Here is a 16409-nt window from a genome sequence, read left to right as displayed (position 1 = left end):
ACCATATTAAGCTAAGATAATGTTTCATGTTCCTAATAAACAACTTTTTTAGTTAAATATAAACTGATTTATCTGCATACACAAATAAACGGAATTAAAATTTTATTTTCCACCCAAATTGTATATATTTAATTAAAATATTATTAACAATGAATCTAATAGATTTGAGCACAAAAATAATAAGAAAAAGGCTGCTTTCTAATAGTATGGGCCCACATAAAAATTTGGTTAAGATTTAAATGGATAAATGGAGCAAAGATTCTAATAGGAGATTATACATTTAAATGAATTGTTAGAAGATAAATTGTGGTAAAGATTTTTTAAAACTTTATTAAACTAGATTTTAGGAAGAGATAAAATGAATTTAAATCAAATTAAGAATAAATGGAATTAGGAAATTAACGTTATAAATAAGTAAGTACACCTCAACCATCTCCAAGTTATTTCAATTTCTTTTGGAGTTCAAAATTTGTGCAATTAAAATATGGGGATGAGCAAAAGAGTCGAAAGTTTGGGAATGGAGATTAGAGTTCCTGATCTAAGCCAAATTTACATACCTAAAAGAAGAAGGGGATCTTCGGGTGGGGGAAGGAAAGAAGCCGAAACTGAACCGTGTGTGTTGGAGGCTGCATCTACTTTGATGCACTTAGCCAAGAGTGTTCCTAATGTTGAAAAGGAAAAAAGTAGGAACACACGCAAAAGGAAGACGCCTACAAGCAGTGCGCCTACGAGGAGGAAGATGGTTAAGAAAACTGAGTACCCATCCATTCCGGAGATGTCGGACGGGATGAGAGAGCGAATTATGGAGATGGGTGGGAGGGAAATTCATTTAGTAATTCAAAAACAAGTTCAACATACCGATATAAGTAAGAACCATGGTCGACTGTCCCTGCCGATAAATAAACTCCGTTTTGATTTTACGACAGAGGAGGAGAAGAAATTGCTGGATGAACAGGAAAACAAAAACAAGAAGGGGATGAACGTGGTGATGATATATGATGTTGGGAGAGAAAGTATTATATGCTTGAAGAAGTGGAAAATTGGGAGCAGTGATACGTACTGCTTGATGACGCAGTGGAATAAGTTGGTGGAAGAGACTGCATTGAGAGCGGGGGAACACATCCAACTGTGGAGCTTCCGTAAGGATGAGGCTCAACTTTGTTTGGCTATGGTTAAATTAGGGAGGTGTTAGAAAATTTTGAGGATGGCATTAACGTGGGATTTGTTTCTTCTATGGCCCGACTCGACTGTAAGAAAACTTTCATTATTTTATAAATTTGTCTTTTTTACTTTATAAAATCTAATACCTATTAACTTTCAAATTTAATTAGTAACCTACAGTTTTATTAAAACAACATATTCAAAACGCATTCTTCTCTCCTCTACGGTAAGGTTACTAATTTCTACGACGTCCAAACAAATTCGTGGTCATGAGTCATTCAAAAATAATAAGGGTTGTTTTAATATATTTTTAAATTTTATCCACACATATTTTTTTAATGCGTTAGATCATATAAACCAAAATGTATCATGGCAGTAGAAGAAACTTTTAGTATAAAAATTAAAAATAGTTTTAATAAGTTTTTTCAATCTTAAAATAACCAAAATGTATCATGGCAGTAGAAGGAACTTTTAGTATAAAAATTAAAAATAGTTTTAATAAGTTTTTTCAATCTTAAAATTTTTCCTAAATCTACACTCTGGTAAGTGAGTGAATTTAAATCAAATTTTTCTAAACTAGATTTTAGGAGCGGAATGATAAAAGAAATTCAAATAAACTAAATAATTAGGAATAACTGTAATTAGAAAATTAAATTTTGCAAGAAGAGATTGGAGTCTTATAATAAATAATAACCCATCACTCTAATTTTCCTTCCATCAACCCTTCATATTTTTTTAAAAAGGTTGAGAATGGAGATTAGTATTACAACTTTAAACTAAATTTACATCCCCTAAAGAAGACGGGGATCTTGCTGCACCAAAGAACAAATAAAGCCAGAAACCAAAACTACCGCTGGTGTGTTGGAGGCTGCTTCTATTCTGATGGACGTGGCGAAGGCTGTTTCTGATGTTGAAAAGGAAAAACTTAATAACACCCGCAAAAGGAAGACGCCTCCCACCAACGCAGCTGCGAGGAAGAAGATGGCTAAGCGATGTGAGTACCGTCGACTTCTAGATGTCGACAGGCTGAGCAAATATTGGAGATGGGTGAAAATGGACTTTGGAGAGGGAGGGATTTGAAAGAGAAATATTGGATTAAAATGTAATTTCATTAAGATTCAAATGGAAGATAGTGGAAGTGTTGGAGTGATAATATTGATCTGAGTTTGGTGGAAATTGATTATCATTAGAAATGCATCATTTATGGAATGGAACGTGAAGAAAATAGATTCAGCTCAAGATTTCTTAACAAAATTTGAAACTAAATTACGTTAAAAGAAATTAAAATCAGATTCAAATTAAAATTAAATTACGAAATAAAACCCTAATAGGTTTAAGTTTTGGAACCTAATCGGAAAGTACCCATCAACCATCTCTCCCATCACTCCAATTTCTTTACTTTCATCATTTATTTTAGGTTCCGACTTCGTAAGTTTCTGAGATTAGATATGGGATTAGGGGTACACAATTTGGAGTAACCTAACCCAACTTATAAGGGTTGGGTTGGGTTATTTTTCGTAAATCCGAATTGATGGTTTGGTTTTAGGTTTACAATACAAAAACCTCGAGCCAAACCGAATAAAACTTATAAAATATTTATGCTAAGAAATTTAAGTGTATTCACAAGTTTGTTAGAGGGGTAATTTGTGCCTACCTAAATGACTCTCACCCACGTTTGACTCCTTTTGAATTCGTTTTTGTTTATTATAGGTTATTGAAAATGATATACATACATTTATGTTATTTTGAAAATTTCTATATTTCGAATTCGTCTTTTTAAGGTAAGGAAATGGGGATCTTCGGGTGTTGGAAAGAAAGAAAAAATCAAAGCTGAAACCGAAACTAGCTTCAGTGTTGGAGGCTGTGTCGGTTCTAATGGACAAGGCCTACGTTGTCTCTGATGTTGAAATTGAAAAAAATAGAAACACCCCAAAATGTAAAAGCCTCCGACCAATACACGTGGCAAGGAAGAAGATGCGCAAGCAAAGCGACTATCTGTCGATTCCTGAGATGTCAGCAGGGCTGAGAGAGCGAATTGTGGATATGAGTGGGAACGAAATTAACCTAGTGGTTTAGAAACAACTTCAAGATACAGACGTAGGTAAGAACCACAATTGTTTATCCCGGAATGCAAATAAACTCATTTTCGATTTTACTATTGGGTTTGTAACGATCCTAAATTTTACCTATTTAATCTAAGGTCATTACTATACCTTGGAATGTGAAATTTACATTAAATGGACCCTGATCATAAATGCGACTTACACTCGTCTTTTATTACCTCGTGAAAGAGAAAACGAATACAAGGGAAAGAAAGGAAAAAGAACAATGTTGAAATAATTGTCTCAAACTATCCTATGGTTTATTATGCGAATACAATTAACCTATACTAACCTATACTGAAGTAAACAGAATTCAACCTATACTAACTTATACTAATGAAGTAAACAAAATTCAACCTATACTAACCTATATTAGGAAATGGAAAACAACTACCCTATGCATGTGTCACGGTCTTGGGGGTGTACGATGCCGCCATTGATCTCACATGGATGTCTTGCCCTTATCTGAAAAAGTTAAGCAGCACGAGGCTTGAGTATTTCTAGAATACTCAGTAAGTGACCCCCTATCGAAGTTATGCAACAATCACATGCAATGAAATGATGGGATCTATCTTTCGTTTCGTTTCGTTTTCCCTACGGTGCTGTCCTAACGGGTAATCTTGGACGTGTACCATATAATCGCACACCGCTGAGCCACTTTCCTTATCCGGTGGGCATACTTTGGGAGTCCCTTATGCCAGAACCCGTTAGAACTAGTAATCGTCACGGCAGCGCTATGCAAAGCATAACGATTGTTGTCCTGCCATTGGATGTATGCGTCCGTACCCTCGTGATGGGATAGGGGTATCCCCCAGATGCATGAACACACATAATGCATGAGGTCCCCATTACTTCTACATTTATCATTAATAAACATAGCCCCCTGTCACGTTCCATGCTTACATGTCATTCTCATTTTCAATTTACGTATTATACATATTCCTATCGGGGTTATGTTTTCAGGCAGTTTATCGTATTTCATGTCATACAATTCATGCTGTTTACATTCAAATATTCCATACAATCATGTCATAATCATTCAAGAACAACATATCGTCACATGCAGTACATATCACATCAGACTAAACAACATACATTCACGTTCACATGATTACGTACTTAAGCACAACAATCTAGCATACAATTTAATGATACATGCGAATCCAAGGGCACGTGCCAACAAACAACAAATAATGCGTAACCTACGACGGGTGAGCCACTTACTTGGTAGGCCTTAGCCGAAGTACTTCCCTAAAATATAAATGTAAGCTCCTAGCTCCTCGTGAATGTTCTACGCTTCTGTTGGTGGTTGGTTCCTATTGGATCATTCGTCACCTTCGTTAGTATTTCACAAACATAATTAATTTCCAACTTGAATTTGTGAAATACGACCTTAAAATGATCTATTTTATCTTAAACGGGGCCGAAACTAAGTCCGGGAGGGTCAGAAGGGTGACAAACAGGCCGGAAACAGGTTTCCCGAGCCGAATAAGCCGTCGGAGCCGAGGGGTGTCGCGCTGCAAACGTGCCACGTGACACAACCAGAGGATGACGTATGTGCAGTAGTCTCGGGTTGTCGGATCACTCGCGGGTTTTCGAGTCGTTCACGGGTGACGGGCCGGCCTGGGCTGAAGGAAACGTGTAGGTGGGCTAGGCTGTGCGTGTCGGGCGTTGGACTGGGCTTGCGGGTCTCGGGTCGTGGCTAATGGGTTAGGTCGTAACTAGGCTTACGGGTTTGGGCTGAAGCGACTGGGCCGCGGGAGTCGTCGGATGTTGGGCTGACTTACGGTGGTTGGACTCGGTCCGGGTCGCGGGATCCGGCCCTCGGGTCGGACTTCGTCTTCATCACCCGGTTGCATGCGTTTTTTTTCCGATGACCTCTCTCTCTCTCCTCATTAACGTCGTTTCGACGTCCTTTTTTCCTCCGTTCCCGAGTCTCTTTCTCCCCCTAATTTCGCTTTTGGTATAGGTTTGGTTCGTAAAGGCCTCACACTCCCGGATCTGGAAGGGTTCGAAAATCCGATGCTCCGTCTCCCTTGCCGACAGTGTACAACGTGTAGGACTCGTCTAAATCTACCCCTGATGTTTGTAAAAGGCCCTGGGATTACTTTTGTTGCGTAAAATGGAGGTTTTGACGTCGATTTCGTCGGGTTTTGCCTTGTCGGAGTTTAGTCGGATTTTCTCTGTCTTCTTTGTTTTCACTTATTTTTTTCTTCTTTGCAGGTGTTTTGGAGTGGCTGAAAGTTGGATCGAGTTTCCTTGGCATCCCAGACTTCGGCCGCCCTTTGTGGGTCGCGTGCAAATAAAAACTCCAGCGTCGCCGGAGTTTTTAATTCTGCCGACAACTCCATTTTTTTTTTTTTAATCCGTTCCGTGACAGGGTTGACATGAGTGGCAATTTTTTCTTTAACGCCGAGGTTTGACTCCAAGTTGTAATTCTTTTATAATAGACTTTAGAATTTTTGTACTTTTCATCTATCATTTTTCTAATTGGGCTGGGTGGTCCCTTAAAATATTTTGACCTTCTAATATTTCTCGAATTGGATGAATAAAAAGTAATTTTACTAGAATTGTTCAACTCTAACTTGGCCACAAATCAAATAAATGGTCCCTAGATTCATGTGATTTAGTGGTGTATTCAAATTAGATTGCATTAGGGTGGAGTTTTTAACTAGTTTTATGTCAGGATTTTGACTCCAAAAATTTACTAGAATTTGAGTAAGTAGCCCAAAGAGAAGAAGTATTACAATTTTTTTGATTTTGTAGGGGAAAATAGGCAAATTTGCATATTCACAAATTCATACCAATTTTCTGAATGAGTTATTCATCTACAGAGATGAGATATTGACGAGGAACTAAATCAAGTGGACATAAACAATACAAATACAAACAATAATGAAGAAAGGAAAACAATTTTTTTTTTTTTTAGTTATTAAAACTACGGAGAAGGAACAATTTTTGTTGGAAACATTCCTCTAATGAATTTCCTAGAAACTTCTATAGTAAATGGACTACACAGAATTGTGATCAGTCAAATATTACAAAGCCCTGATATCTATTACTAGTCAGAATTAAACCATAACGGAATTTTGGTCTATACCGTCACCATAATATCTGATTAGGGAGGAATATTAGAATTAGAGTTCGATCGAAAAGCAAAGATATGAGCTCGTGTGAATAGTAAACATAAAATATCTATTCTAATCTATCATCAACTATGGATTCAAATCTAAGACAAATTCTCAAGAATGTTTGCTACCCTGCAATTTTTTTGGTTGTCTTGAATGATAAAAAAAAAATGTCATTTTCTAGTTTTATCAACAATTTTCTTATGTAGACAAAGATCTAGTAGTTTAAAAATGAGGTTTAGAGAATTTGATTTGGAGGACAATGCAATCCACGAAAACTAGTAAAACTATTGATCCAATTGATGGAATCATCATCGAAAAAAAAGTGAGGATCTTGGGATTAAGATTGAGCAAGTTTGCCGAAGTTATTGTACACATGAACATTTATTTCAATGGAGCGCCTGAGCTATAAATCTTAGATGAATTATGTTGTTCATGAAATTTTAGAAGAATGCTCAATATGACATGATAATGTTATGTATGAAATTTGGTTACCATTAGGTTATCATAACGGGCTAAACCAAGTGTAGGTGTAAAATGACTAAAATACCCCTATAATTATGTAGTACTAGACTAGCTTGACCAAAGTGACCTCTAAGTGAAATGAAATTTGATGAGGAGCCTTATGTCATGATGTATAGGAATTACTCAAAGTTACAAGGCTATTGTAATAGGTTGAAGAATTAAACAAGATTTGGGATGGTAAATGACCAAAAGACCCTTATTAAATTCTACTAGGTTTTCAAGGTCGTAGAAGACTCAAAATACTATAGAAAATTACATGAGATCCATTTATGATATTAAGGACAAGTATGAAAGATTTTAGGGAATTATAAAAAATTTGGAATATGAATTAAGATTTAAAATAAATAATTATCCGTTAAGACACTTTATAAGACATCAAAGGTTTTATAAATACCAAAGTGACAAGCTTACGAAAGTTTTATGTATACAAATAAATGTTTATGACTCATATAAATTAGGGTTAAGATTTTTACATAGTTGTACTTCAACATTTAATAAAGAACTCTTAGAATAAGCACCCGAGTTATTTCAAGATTAAAGCACTCTCGGGACTGAAGTTTATAATGTAATAGCAAAAAAAAAAAAAAAAATCATAAATAAATAAAGAAATAAACAATTATAAATAATTAAAAAAATTACTTTACAAAATAAATAAATAAATAAAAAAGGAGAAACAACTTCTCACTTCTCTCCACTAACCTCTCTATCACTTCCCCAATTTTGAGAAACAAAAAACAACTAAACAGATTAATGATAATGATCTTTACCTAATTGAGATTCGAAGTGTAGACTTAGATTTAGATGGAGATAGATAAGGTATATATTAAATCTTCATTTTCTTTTACCATATTTCTTATTTTTAGAAATTACACTCAATTATAATTAGATTTTTATTAAATCATCACAATGGTTTAACTTTGAGTTAAGAACTAAATGTCAATCATTTATACTAATTCCAATAAATCACGTTAGATTAGTAATTTAGATTAAATTTATATTAGTAGAATAGATGAAAAATAAAATGGCCAAAAAAATTTGTAGACAAAAGGAAATACGGAGATAAAGGATATGGAGTTGTATTCTGTACATGTAATAATAAATACTTCTTATGAAATTTTATATATTTCGTATGCACTCAAAATAAGATTGATTGAATAACGTTAAAATCATTAGAAAATGAGTAATAGTGGATATAAGTTTCAATTTCAATCAAGACTCTTTAAGCTCTGTGTTCTCACCTATTTTGAGCCTATACGAAATAGAATCACACGACCCATTGTTAATATTCTTAGGAAAAATATCACCAATCCTGACTTGCTTTTATCTCTTAATTGTCATCTCTTACAAAGTTTCCAAACCATTGTCGATCTCTTACATCATCTTAGGAGGCTTTATTCCTTAATTCCTTACTTTGATGGCACTCTTGATTATTGGCTACACCAAAGGTTACTTTATCGTCAATAAATTCGTCATGAGCGCGGTTCAAACTACCATCATTAGAGCCACAACGTCAACAACCGCTTTCAGTATGGTGTACACGTAAATAATAAAGTACAACTTAATGTTTCATATGCACTCAAAATAATTCTCATAGATGATCGATTGAATAACGATCGTTAAATGTAGTTAAAATTATTAGAGATTGAATTTGGATGTAATAAATCTTTTTTAATTTTTAATTTTTTAAAAAACAAATATGAACTTCAATAAAGAGAGTATATGCACACCATGGTTTTTTTCACTTATGTTAGCTATTTTAAGATGATTATTATTACTATTTTTCTGTTCTCATACTCTTTGAAATGTAAAATTTAGTACTAAACATTTCAAGTAATAACGTTCTTGAATAGATGCAAACATCAAACCCTATTGTAAAAATATAATATAATATTGTACAAATTTTAACTAAATTTCTACCCATTTTAAATTTATGTCAAAAATATCTCTTAATAATTTATTAACTTTTTAATTTATGTTTAATAAATTATATTTTTATTCAACGCTCTTAAATTTACAAATTTATTAAATTCAAGAGTGGAGGCTAACCTAACTTAAATGTTTGTTCGGTATCAACCATATTAAGCTAAGCTAATGTTTCATGTTCCTAATAAACAACTTTCTTAGTTAAATATAAACTGATTTATCTGCATACACAAATAAACGAAATTAAAATTTTATTTTCCACACAAATTGTATATATTTAATTAAAATATTATTAACAATGAATCTAATAGATTTGAACACAAAAATAATAAGAACAAAGGCTGCTTTCTAATAGTATGGGCCCAGATAAAAATTTGGTTAAGATTTAAATGGGTAAATGGAGCAAAGATTCTAATAGGAGATTATACATTTAAATGAATTGTTAGAAGATAAATTGTGGTAAAGATTTTTTAAAACTTTAGTAAACTAGATTTTTAGGAAGAGATAAACTTAAATCAAATTAAGAATAAATGGAATTAGGAAATTAACGTTATAAATAAGTAAGTACACCTCAACCATCTCCAAGTTATTTCAATTTCTTTTGGAGTTCAAAATTTGTGCAATTAAAATATGGGGATGAGCAAAAGAGTTGAAAGTTTGGGAATGGAGATTAGAGTTCCTGATCTAAGCCAAATTTACATACCTAAAAGAAGAAGGGGATCTTCGGGTGGGGGAAGGAAAGAAGCCGAAACTGAACCGTGTGTGTTGGAGGCTGCATCTACTTTGATGCACTTAGCCAAGAGTGTTCCTAATGTTGAAAAGGAAAAAAGTAGGAACACACGCAAAAGGAAGACGCCTACAAGCAGTGCGCCTACGAGGAGGAAGATGGTTAAGAAAACTGAGTACCCATCCATTCCGGAGATGTCGGACGGGATGAGAGAGCGAATTATGGAGATGGGTGGGAGGGAAATTCATTTAGTAATTCAAAAACAAGTTCAACATACCGATATAAGTAAGAACCATGGTCGACTGTCCCTGCCGATAAATAAACTCCGTTTTGATTTTACGACAGAGGAGGAGAAGAAATTGCTGGATGAACAGGAAAACAAAAACAAGAAGGGGATGAACGTGGTGATGATATATGATGTTGGGAGAGAAAGTATTATATGCTTGAAGAAGTGGAAAATTGGGAGCAGCGATACGTACTGCTTGATGACGCAGTGGAATAAGTTGGTTGAAGAAACTGCATTGAAGGCGGGGGAACACATCCAACTGTGGAGCTTCCGTAAGGATGAGGCTCAACTTTGTTTGGCTATGGTTAAATTAGGGAGGTGTTAGAAAATTTTGAGGATGGCATTAACGTGGGATTTGTTTCTTCTATGGCCCGACTCGACTGTAAGAAAACTTTCATTATTTTATAAATTTGTCTTTTTTACTTTATAAAATCTAATACCTATTAACTTTCAAATTTAATTAGTAACCTACAGTTTTATTAAAACAACATATTCAAAACGCATTCTTCTCTCCTCTACGGTAAGGTTACTAATTTCTACGACGTCCAAACAAATTCGTGGTCATGAGTCATTTAAAAATAATAAGAGTTGTTTTAATATATTTTTAAATTTTATCCACACATATTTTTTTTAATGCGTTAGATCATATAAACGAAAATGTATCATGGCAGTAAAGGAACTTTTAGTATAAAAATTAAAAATAGTTTTAATAAGTTTTTTCAATCTTAAAATTTTTCCTAAATCTACACTTTGGTAAGTGAGCGAATTTAAATCAAAATTTTCTAAACTAGATTTTAGATAAAAGAAATTCAAATAAATTAAATAATTAGAAAATTAAATTTTGCAAGAAGAGATTGGAGTCTTATAATAAATAATAACCCATCACTCTAATTTTCCTTCCATCAACCCTTCATATTTTTTTAAAAAGGTTGAGAAGGGAGATTAGTATTACAGCTTTAAACCAAATTTACATCCCCTAAAGAAGACGGGGATCTTGCTGCACCAAAGAACAAATAAAGCCAGAAACCAAAACTACCGCTGGTGTGTTGGAGGCTGCTTCTATTCTGATGGACGTAGCGAAGTCTGTTTCTGATGTTGAAAAGGAAAAACTTAATAACACCCGCCAAAGGAAGACGCCTCCCACCAACGCAGCTGCGAGGAAGAAGATGGCTAAGCGATGTGAGTACCGTCGACTTCTAGATGTCGACAGGCTGAGCCAATATTGGAGATGGGTGAAAATGGACTTTGGAGAGGGAGGGATTTGAAAGAGAAATATTGGATTAAAATGTAATTTCATTAAGATTCAAATGGAAGATAGTGGGAGTGTTGGAGTGATGATATTGATCTGAGTTTGGTGGAAATTGATTATCATTAGAAATGCATCATTTATGGAATGGAACGTGAAGAAAATAGATTCAGCTCAAGATTTCTTAACAAAATTTGAAACTAAATTACGTTAAAAGAAATTAAAATTAGATTCAAATTAAAATTAAATTAGGAAATAAAACCCTAATAGGTTTAAGTTTTGGAACCTAATCAGTACCCATCAACCATCTCTCCCACCACTCCAATTTCTTCTACTTTCATCTTTTATTTTATGTTCCGATTTCATAAGTTTCTGAGATTAGATATGGGATTAGGGTGTACACAATTTGGAGTAACCTAAGCCAACTTATAAGGGTTGGGTTGGGTTATTTTTCGTAAATTCGAATTGATGGTTTGGTTTTAGGTTTACAATACAAAAACCTCGAGCCAAACCGAATAAAACTTATAAAATATTTATGCTAAGAAATTTAAGTGTATTCACAAGTTTGTTAGAGGGGTAATTTGTGCCTACCTAAATGACTCTCACCCACGTTTGACTCCTTTTGAATTCGTTTTTGTTTATTATAGGTTATTGAAAATGATATACATACATTTATGTTATTTTGGAAATTTCTATATTTCGAATTCGTCTTTTTAAGGTAAGGAAATGGGGATCTTCGGGTATTGGAAAGAAAAAAAAAATCAAAGCTGAAACCGAAACTAGCTTCAGTGTTGGAGGCTGTGTCGGTTCTAATGGACAAGGCCTACGTTGTCTCTGATGTTGAAATTGAAAAAAATAGAAACACCCCAAAATGTAAAAGCCTCCGACCAATACACGTGCAAGGAAGAAGATGCGCAAGCAAAACGACTATCCGTCGATTCCTGAGATGTCAGCAGGGCTGAGAGAGCGAATTGTGGATATGGGTGGGAACGAAATTAACCTAGTGGTTTAGAAACAACTTCAAGATACAGACGTAGGTAAGAACCACGATTGTTTATCCGGAATGCAAATAAACTCATTTTCGATTTTACTATTGGGTTTGTAACGACCCTAAATTTTACCTATTTAATCTAAGGTCATTACTATACCTTGATGGACCCTGATTTTAAATGCGACTTACACTCGCCTTTTATTACCTCGTGAAAGAGAAAACGAATACAAGGGAAAGAAAGGAAAAAGAACAATATTGAAATAATTGTCTCAAACTATCCTATGGTTTATTATGCGAATACAATTAACCTATACTAACCTATACTAATGAAGTAAACAGAATTCAACCTATACTAACTTATACTAATGAAGTAAACAAAATTCAACCTATACTAACCTATACTAGGAAATGGTAAACAACTACCCTATGCATGTGTCACGGTCCTGGGGTGTACGATGCCGCCATTGATCTCACATGGATGTCTTGCCCTTATCTGAAAAAGTTAAGCAGCACGAGGCTTGAGTATTTCTAGAATACTCAGTAAGTGACCCCCTATCAAAGTTATGCAACAATTACATGCAATGAAATGATGGGATCTATCTTTCGTTTCGTTTCGTTTTCCCTACGGTGCTGTCCTAACGGGTAATCTTGGACGTGTACCATATACTCTACACACAGCCCATACGTGCAAGTATGGGCTCACCAGCTAGTTCGCACACCGCTGGGCCACTTTCCTTATCCGGTGGGCATACTTTGGGAGTCCCATATGCCAGAACCCGTTAGAACTAGTAATCGTCACGGCAGTGCTATGCAAAGCATAACGATCGTTGTCCTGTCATTGGATGTATGCGTCCGTACCCTCGTGATGGGATAGGGGTATCCCCCAGATGCATGAACACACATAATGCATGAGGTCCCCATTACTTCTACATTTATCATTAATAAACATAGCCCCCTGTCACGTTCCATGCTTACATGTCATTCTCATTTTCAACTTACGTATTATACATATTCTTATCGGGGTTATGTTTCCAGGCAGTTTATCGTATTTCATGTCATACAATTCATGCTGTTTACATTCAAATATTCCATACAATCATGTCATAATCATTCAAGAACAACATATCGTCACATGCATTACATATCACATCAGACTAAACAACATACATTCACGTTCACATGATTACGTACTTAAGCACAACAATCTAGCATACAATTTAATGATACATGCGAATCCAAGGGCACGTGCCAACAAACAACAAATAATGCATAACCTACGACGGATGAGCCACTTACTTGGTAGGCCTTAGCCGAAGTACTTCCCTAAAATATAAATGTAAGCTCCTAGCTCCTCGTGAACGTTCTACGCTTCTGTTGGTGGTTGGTTCCTATTGGATCATTCGTCACCTTCGTTAGTATTTCACAAACATAATTAATTTCCAACTTGAATTTGTGAAAGACGACCTTAAAATGATCTATTTTATCTTAAACGGGGCCGAAACTAAGTCCGGGAGGGTCAGAAGGGTGACAAACAGGCCGGAAACAGGTTTCCCGAGCCGAATAAGCCGTCGGAGCCGAGGGGTGTCACGCTGCAAACGTGCCACGTGACACAACCAGAGGATGACGCATGTGCAGTAGTCTCGGGTTGTCGGGTCACTCGCGGGTTTTCGAGTCGTTCACGGGTGACGGGCCGGCCTGGGCTGAAGGAAACGTGTAGGTGGGCTAGGCTGTGCGTGTCGGGCGTTGGACTGGGCTTGCGGGTCTCGGGTCGTGGCTAATGGGTTAGGTCGTAACTAGGCTTACGGGTTTGGGCTAAGGCGACTGGGCCGCGGGAGTCGTCGGGTGTTGGGCTGACTTACGGTGGTTGGACTCGGTCCGGGTCGCGGGATCCGGCCCTCGGGTCGGACTTCGTCTTCTTCACCCGGTTGCATGCGTTTTTTTTCCGATGACCTCTCTCTCTCTCTCCTCATTAACGTCGTTTCGACGTCCTTTTTTCCTCCGTTTCCGAGTCTCTTTATCCCCCTAATTTCGCTTTTGGTATAGGTTTGGTTCGTAAAGGCCTCACACTCCCGGATCTGGAATGGTTCGAAAATCCGATGCTCCGTCTCCCTTGCCGACAGTGTACAACGTGTAGGACTCGTCTAAATCTACCCCTTATGTTTGTAAAAGGCCCTGGGATTACTTTTGTTGCGTAAAATGGAGGTTTTGACGTCGATTTCGTAGGGTTTGGCCTTGCCGGAGTTTCGTCGGATTTTCTCTGTCTTCTTTGTTTTCACTTATTTTTTTCTTCTTTGCAGGTGTTTTGGAGTGGCTGAAAGTCGGGATCGAGTTTCCTTGGCATCCCAGACTTCGGCCCCCCTTTGTGGGTCGCGTGCAAATAAAAACTCCAACGTCGCCGAAGTTTTCAATTCTACCGACAACTCCATTTTTTTTTAATCCGTTCCGTTACAGGGTTGACATGAGTGGCAATTTTTTCTTCAACGCCGAGGTTTGACTCCAAGTTGTAATTCTTTTGTAATCGGCTTTAGAATTTTTGTACTTTTCATCTATCATTTTTCTAATTGGGCTTGGTGGTCCCTTAAAATATTTTGAACGTTTTAATATTTCTCGAATTGGATGAATAAAAGGTAATTTTACTAGAATTGTTCAACTCTAACTTGACCACAAATCAAATAAATGGTCCCTAGATTCATGTGATTTAGTGGTGTATTCAAATTAGATTGCATTAGGGTGGAGTTTTTAACTAGTTTTATGTCAGGATTTTGACTCCAAAAATTTACTAGAATTTGAGTAAGTAGCCCAAAGAGAAGAAGTATTACAATTTTTTTGATTTTGTAGGGGAAAATAGGCAAATTTGCATATTCACAAATTCATACCAATTTTCTGAATGAGTTATTCATCTACAGAGATGAGACATTGACGAGGAACTAAATCAAGTGGACATAAACAATACAAATACAAACAATAATGAAGAAAGGAAAACAATTTTTTTTTTTTTAGTTATTAAAACTACGGAGAAGGAACAATTTTTGTTGGAAACATTCCTCTAATGAATTTCCTAGAAACTTCTATAGTAAATGGACTACACAGAATTGTGATCAGTCAAATATTACAAAGCCCTGATATCTATTACTAGTCAGAATTAAACCATAACGGAATTTTGGTCTATACCGTCACCATAATATCTGATTAGGGAGGAATATTAGAATTAGAGTTCGATCGAAAAGCAAAGATATGAGCTCGTGTGAATAGTAAACATAAAATATCTATTCTAATCTATCATCAACTATGGATTCAAATCTAAGACAAATTCTCAAGAATGTTTGCTACCCTGCAATTTTTTTGGTTGTCTTGAATGATAAAAAAAAAATGTCATTTTCTAGTTTTATCAACAATTTTCTTAGGTAGACAAAGATCTAGTAGTTTAAAAATGAGGTTTAGAGAATTTGATTTGGAGGACAATGCAATCCACGAAAACTAGTAAAACTATTGATCCAATTGATGGAATCATCATCGAAAAAAAAGTGAGGATCTTGGGATTAAGATTGAGCAAGTTTGCCGAAGTTATTGTACACATGAACATTTATTTCAATGGAGCGCCTGAGCCATAAATCTTAGATGAATTATGTTGTTCATGAAATTTTAGAAGAATGCTCAATATGGCATGATAATGTTATGTATGAAATTTGGTTACCATTAGGTTATCATAACGGGCTAAACCAAGTGTAGGTGTAAAATGACTAAAATACCCCTATAATTATGTACTCCTAGACTAGCTTATGACCAAAGTGACCTCGAAGTGAAATGAAATTTTATGAGGAGCCTTATGTCATGATGTATAGAAATTACTCAAAGTTACAAGGCTATTGTAATAGGTTGAAGAATTAAACAAGATTTGGGATGGTAAATGACCAAAAGACCCTTATTAAATTCTACTAGGTTTTCAAGGTCGTAGAAGACTCAAAATATTATAGAAAATTACATGAGACCCATTTATGATATTAAGGACAAGTATGAAAGATTTTAGGGAATTATAAAAAATTTGGAGTATGAATTAAGATTTAAAATAAATAATTATCCGTTAAGACACTTTATAAGACATCAAAGGTTTTATAAATACCAAAGTGACAAGCTTACGAAAGTTTTATGTATGCAAATAAATGTTTATGACTCATATAAATTAGGGTTAAGATTTTTCCATAGTTGTACTTCAACATTTAATAAAGAACTCTTAGAATAAGCACCCGAGTTATTTCAAGATTAAAGCACTCTCGGGACTGAAGTTTATAATGTAATAGCAAAAAAAAAAAAAAAAAAAAA

This window comes from Cucurbita maxima, unplaced genomic scaffold (genome assembly GCF_002738345.1).
Source record: "Cucurbita maxima cultivar Rimu unplaced genomic scaffold, Cmax_1.0 Cma_Scf00014, whole genome shotgun sequence".
NCBI classification, from domain to species: Eukaryota; Viridiplantae; Streptophyta; class Magnoliopsida; order Cucurbitales; family Cucurbitaceae; genus Cucurbita; species Cucurbita maxima.
The sequence above is the reverse complement of the archived record's forward strand: the minus strand, read 5'-3'. Positions refer to the sequence as shown.